Source organism: Argiope bruennichi, chromosome 10, assembly GCF_947563725.1.
Source record: "Argiope bruennichi chromosome 10, qqArgBrue1.1, whole genome shotgun sequence".
NCBI lineage: Eukaryota > Metazoa > Arthropoda > Arachnida > Araneae > Araneidae > Argiope > Argiope bruennichi.
Genome location: NC_079160.1, coordinates 60345908 through 60352416, shown reverse-complemented (window position 1 = coordinate 60352416; position 6509 = coordinate 60345908). Strand labels below are relative to the sequence as shown.

The 6509-nt window shown below is 28.1% G+C and overlaps 1 protein-coding gene across 1 annotated transcript in view; it reads left to right on the top strand.

Moving 5' to 3' along the window:
* The first annotated feature begins 332 nt into the window (after positions 1–332).
* LOC129989059 (protein dispatched homolog 1-like) overlaps positions 333–6509 on the top strand; it is a 57982-nt gene continuing 51805 nt past the window's right edge. Inside the window, exon 1 of the mRNA XM_056097376.1 lies at positions 333–480. The gene's annotated coding sequence lies outside the window, so the exon portion shown is untranslated. The remainder of the gene's footprint in view (positions 481–6509) is intronic.

Genomic DNA, 6509 nt, shown 5'->3' with positions numbered 1-6509 from the left:
TATAAGTCAGAAACGTAACACATTTGTTTTTGTTTGAATCATCGTGTTCTTCCAAGAATCATCAGTGGCTTACTAGAAAATATTATGCATATATAACTTCTTTTTGTGTCATTTCCAGAATGATAAGCTATAATTTATTTCTTAAGCCATTTTAAAGAAATTGGCCAATGGATTTTAGAAAGAATTTCTTATTTTAATATATGTTTTTTTTAATACAATAGCAAATTAGACTATGTACTTCAACTTTAACTTTGTTGACACTGAAAGTCAAACCTGCACAGATGTATCCAGCATTGGCAAAGCACGCTTTATTGCAATACATAATCCAGGATTCTCTCTATCCACTTTCGTACACATAAACACATTGCAAGTTATAAGTTAAAAATTTTTGCAGCAATAAGTCATAGTCTGTATTGTTCATTCTCTCGGTTTAGTAATTTTCCTTTTTTAGTTTTTATGAAGTGAGGTTCAATTTATCATGTAAGTATAATTTATATTTTCTGCGTTTTATAAGTGAAATGACATTCAATGCTTTTCACAGAAATTAAATTTATCTGTAGGATATTTAAATATAAAATGTTTTTACCTAATGACAAGTGGAAATAGTGAAATCTAAAGTTTTGCATAAGCATTCTTTCAATTACTGATGCATTATAAAATAATTTCTTATCAACTAATTATATAATTAAAATTATATAAACAAATTATTTTGAATATTAAAATTTAATGCAACAGAAAGCAATTTAACTGTAAAGTACTTTATTTAGTTTTAGTATTCTGCATGAATATATGTTTTCTATTGCTAATTTTCTGTTAAAATGTTTTTAGTTAAAACAATAGTGGAAAAGAAAGGCACAAAAATCTAAATTTTATGTGGTTTTTAAATGAAATTTTATTGATATGTATCTGTGCATTTGTTTTTCTTTTTTATATTTAGATTTTTTTAAAAATGGCATGATTTTGTGATTCTTAAAGGCAAAGGCTTTTTAGTTAGTTTCCATATACACTATTTAGAAAATTTCCAATTATTTAGTAAAAATTATTAGTTTTCTGTTTTTTGTGAACTAATTTGCACTTACAATATTCTAATCTTTTTTAACACTAGGCTGAACAATAAAAATATTTGAGAAATTATTAATATTTCCCCTTTCATTTTCTAATGTAGTTACATTTTTAATTAGTCTTTCCATCAAGTTTGTAACTCATCGCTGATATATTTATATCAAATTTATGAAAACTGTGATATTCAGTTGTTGTACATTGTCACAAAATTGCATGTATTATTAATAGTTCCTCCTAATTGTATCAACATTTTATACATTTTGTTGCATATGGTTTTTAATTTATGATATTTTGGTGTAGCAGCAATAATATAAAAAGCAAACATTTTGAATTGCCTTATATTTGAATTTTTGTGTTTACTTTTCATCCTATTACAACAATAGAATAATATTATAATGAACATTAAGATATTAATGCTTTATTTTATTGAATTAAATGAAATAATTGGGCTTCCTATCCTATCTTGCTACTTATTTCTTAATAAATTTGGTAGCAAATAATAAATAATAGTGAAATACTAATAATATAAAATATCAAAATCCAGAATAATTGACAGGGAAAAACATTTTATAATGGCATAATTTGCAAGTACAAATGTGTGTGGGGGGTGTGTCTTTTTGCAATTGTGTAGTTAAAAAAAAATTCTAAAATTTCTGAAAGCTTGTAGTTATTTTCTGCAACTTCTGGGATGATTAGAAAAAGGAAATTAGAACAGACGATATAAAGGGAAAAGAAATGGTTTTCTTTAATATCATTGAGGAGGGATCAGATATGTTCCACACATGGACTAATTTTACAGATTCACCTTGCATTATAACTTTCATTGGGGGAAATGGAAATAACAAATGCCAAGATAATTTTATGCAAATAGTGATGAATATTGGTAATCCATTTTCATAAAATTATATGTATATGTGAAATATAATTTATTTGCACAAGAAATTTATTCATATATTTATATAATTTTTTATTGTAATAATGATTATAGAAGAAGGAATAATTGCATAACAATGCGAGATCAAAATGGTACTATATATTTTAATTTTGTGCTAAAAACAATTGCATATGCTAAAGGATTAAAGTCACTGTAGAGTTCTATGCATTATTTACATGTAAGTTTGATGACAATAATAATGCAGTAAAATTACTGTTCTTCCCCTCTTCCCGTCTTCTTTTTCAAAGGACTTCTTTTTTTTTGCTTGCTATTGATGAATTATATGGATTTTTGCTCATACCTCAAGCATGAAAACTCTATCTAAATATTAATATAAATTATATAGATTAATTTTCCTCTGGGTTCTTTATTTTCTAATGTTGTTTTTGATAAAGCTCAGAACTTTTTAAAGCTAAGTTTTATAATAAAAACTCTCAATGTGAATTTTCTATTTAGTGGTTATCAAAATCATGAGCAAAGTTTTAAATTTATATATAACTAATTTTAAAAAAATCAGTAGTTGGAAATTTGGCCAATTAGGGAAGTTCTTCAATTTTTAATTTAATTTTGTTTCTTTGTTTACTAATACTTTTTATATGATTTCTTACTGCCTGATATCATAATCCTTATATGAATGTATTATTTTGTAAAGTCACTTTCCCTGCATAACTTGGTTAAATGCATCTGTCAGCAAAAAAAAAAAATATATAGGCTATGCAATTCAATAATATGATTGATTACCAATGGTAGCTTGTTCTCTCCCCCACTTTTTTTTTTTTTTTTTTTTTGTCGAATTGTATTAAGTGCTATGCCTTTGGCTCTCTAAATTTGTAGATTTCTTCAGCTTAAATAACCTCTCAAGCGTCTTCTGAAACTGTCAGTTTTAATTGAGAAATGGGAAACTGTTTCCTCTCTTTTAAAGAAATTATAAATTCTGTTGTCTTATTTGACAATCCTTGTAATTACTCTTTATATTTATGCTCATTAGTAATAAATCTACCATTATATATTGAATGATTAAATAAAATTGTTGAATAATTGGAGAGTATAAATATTTGTTCAATAGGGGGGATGAAATTTTGTTTGTTTAGTGGTTAAATTAACAAAGGGAAAAATTCTGTTGATAAAGCATCTGCGTTGCCTATACGTAAAAAGTAAACCGTTTGGTTGATTTGTTTGCTGGGTTTTTTTTTATACCACTTTTCCAAAGATGTTTCTTTTAAAAAATGCATTATTATAATACTTGCCATGATGAGGGAAATATTTTTAATTATATTCATCACAAAGAATAGAATTTCCCTGTTACTGAATCCCATAGATTTCTTTGAACTAGTAAATTATCCACTTGATAAAAAATAGTTTCCTAAGTAATAATGATTTTATAAATATTAGCTGAATTTTAATCATTTATCTTCATTATATTTGTAGCTATATAAAATATTCCTTGCATTGCTATCAGATTGTTCTTATACAAAAACTTTAATTTGATCTATGCTATTGCAATATCTTTTTTGTTGTTGAATTTTGTTAATTTCTTTAAATTTATCAATGCTAATTATAAAAATATTGAATGCATTAACAGTAAGCAATAAAATAAATATTTGCTCGCATTTAAGTGTAGAGATTTTACTCTCCAGATATAGTTATTAATGAATTTTGCATGTGTAAATTATTTACACTTCTTTTTTTTTTCTATTTATAAACAGTTTAATACACTTCTTTAGTACAACTTTTTTCTGCTTCTGTTAATTTCAAATGACAAATTTTATGCATCTGAAGAGAATTGTTAGAATATAATAGGGGATTATGACTTGATCTGAAACTAAATCTTGTGCAGAATTTTCATAAAATCTAACTTTCGGCCAAACATGCTTAGTCTAAGCTTACAATTCACTAAAATCGATTTTTCTGTCTTTAAGTTACTAATTATTTCATTAACTATTATCCTTTATTCAGATTTGCAGTTTAGTTTAAAATGCTTACGTCTGCATCAGTTTTTGCATTAAATGCATACTGATAAAATGTTATTAAGTAAAGAGGATGCATAAATATGTATTTCATACTGTGAAGGAAAAGGTGTGTACGTGGGGGTGAGTTTATGAACTTTTCATCCATTGTAGATCGCCAACATTTTTTTTTTTTTTTTTTTTTTCAAATTGATACGAAATTTTTTTAAAAAAAGTAATTTTTAAATCGTTAAAGAAGAGAACCTTCCTAGCTTTTTCTATTTTTCGCAGCAGGGGTTTTATCCTGGACCCCTTTTGAAAAGGCTGCGCCCCTGCCGCCTGGCAGTTTGCCACTGACCTTCGAACACCGGCTGAGAAAAACATCGCGAGATCGATATTCCCCGGGACTCTCGCCAAATCCCGTCGCCAAGATATCTCAAGGGCTGCCGCAACGGTGACAAATCCGCTGTTCGCCTGATTTGTGTTTTTCCCGCCGAGCGCATGCTTTTCTGTTTTTACAAGCTTTGAGGGGCTTTTCTGTCGCGCCGAACACCAAGCCGATTCTTCTTAATTTTTATTTAATTTTGTCACTTTTCTCCTCTCTTGCATCAGTCTGTCGGAAATCTGAAGATTTTATTCGGTCGCCTGCCTCTGACATGCGTACATGTAACATGAAACTTTGCAGACGGTTACGCAATAATTGCGTCCCCTTTCTTTGCTGGTTAGTGTTTCGCCTTGAGTTGACGGACCAACCAAGAGGGTAAAAAACTCTTAAAGTAGCAGCATTATTGACTAAAAAAGGATTAAACGTTGATTGTCAGTGTCTAGCCTCAGATGATAGGAATATAAATATTGTTATTGAAACGTCTATAGGAATTTCTTCGCAAGTTCGCCCCCTCCCCTCCTTTTTTTTTTTCTTTTCTTTTTTTTTTAGTGATTACTTATTTTCTGGACATTTAAATGTAGTGATCAGAGTATCATTACTCAGAAAATATTAAATTTAAATTAAAGTTAGGTTTTTTTCGTTGTTGCATGTCTCATTCTTTATTCTAGCAGAGAAACACTAAAAATTAAGCAAACAGGTTATATTTTTACCCAAATCTTTAAATCTGAAATCTACATAATCCTGATCTTGATTTCCCTTAAGGAATTAATGGATGAATTAGAATGCAGTTTGACTGTCTTGTATTTAAACATATTTTTACAACAGCAAATCTTGAATTTTTAGAGTATACTTTTGCATTCTGGGATTGTCATAATTATGTTTGCACATATTTTGTACATATTTGATATTTGCCAATAATGTGCCCTTTTTTTTAAGAAAAATTAAACTTAAGTATTTTATATAAGTTATACTTAAATAGTTATATCAAAGTTTTAATAATTAAAATTGCATGGAGAATTTTCTAATAATTACCATACCTACCCAAAATTTGGAGGGAAAAAATATTCATTTAGGCAGACGACTTTGCCACTATTTAATAGTAGACACATTAATGCCCTTATTTTCCAGATGGGGGGAGGGTTCGAAATGCCGTTGATACAAAGCTGACCAGGCACTCTTCACATTATTGATTGTTTGGGCTTTACCAAAAATGACGTTTTAAAGCACCTTTTATTAATTGACTGTTTGAAAATTTTAGCAATCATAGAGATGACTCAGCTTTACTTGAACATCTGGGATTAGTAATAACAGCACATTTCAAAAGTGACTAAAAACAAAAAGTCTCTATAAAGTTTTTTTTTTTTTCTTTTATGAAATTAAGATTTTTTAAAAATCAACTTGGAGTACTTAATACTTTCTCTTCGCCGTCCATTTAGATAATAAGTAATGACAAGTATTTAATTCTTTGTAATCGGAAAAATAATTGTGTGTAAGCATTCGCTGAATCCTTCTCGGAAAGTATATATATTGGATGCTCACTTTAACCCTTTGACTGCGTAATGTTTTAAAATCACTATTTAGATGCGATGTTTGCAAAGAAACTCAAATATTTTTCAATCGAAATGAACTGATACTATATGTTACACGATAATATTATGATATAATAAAATTCTGTAATTGTAAAAATAAACACACTAAATTGCGAAAAACGTTTTTTGTTAAAATATTAGTGCTTCAAGATTATTTAAATAAATATGGCTATTAATATCGAGGAATTGTCTAAATATTAATGTTGTAATTTTTTCAGCAGTATATTTATCTAATTAAACAACATGAAATATATTTCTGTGTGTCATTTAGACCATTTTTTTTTAAATTGAAAGTACATCCCCATCTTAAATAGTTTGACATTTAGCCTCAAGTAGTACAGAGACTCTGTATATTTAACGTCAAAACACGTCATTTAAAATTGTGTCTGAGTGCAAAAAGTTCAAGAAAAAAAAAACTGTTTTTAAAGATTCAATCACATCAACTAATCATCCGTGATCTAATGAACTGACATCAAGTAGTATGACTCAATCAGCTTCAGAAAATGAGGAGCATTCATCAGATTGAAAGCTAACGAACTGTCATTATGTGACAGCTTGATGGCAATTCAAGCAGTAAACATATTCTTCTCCGC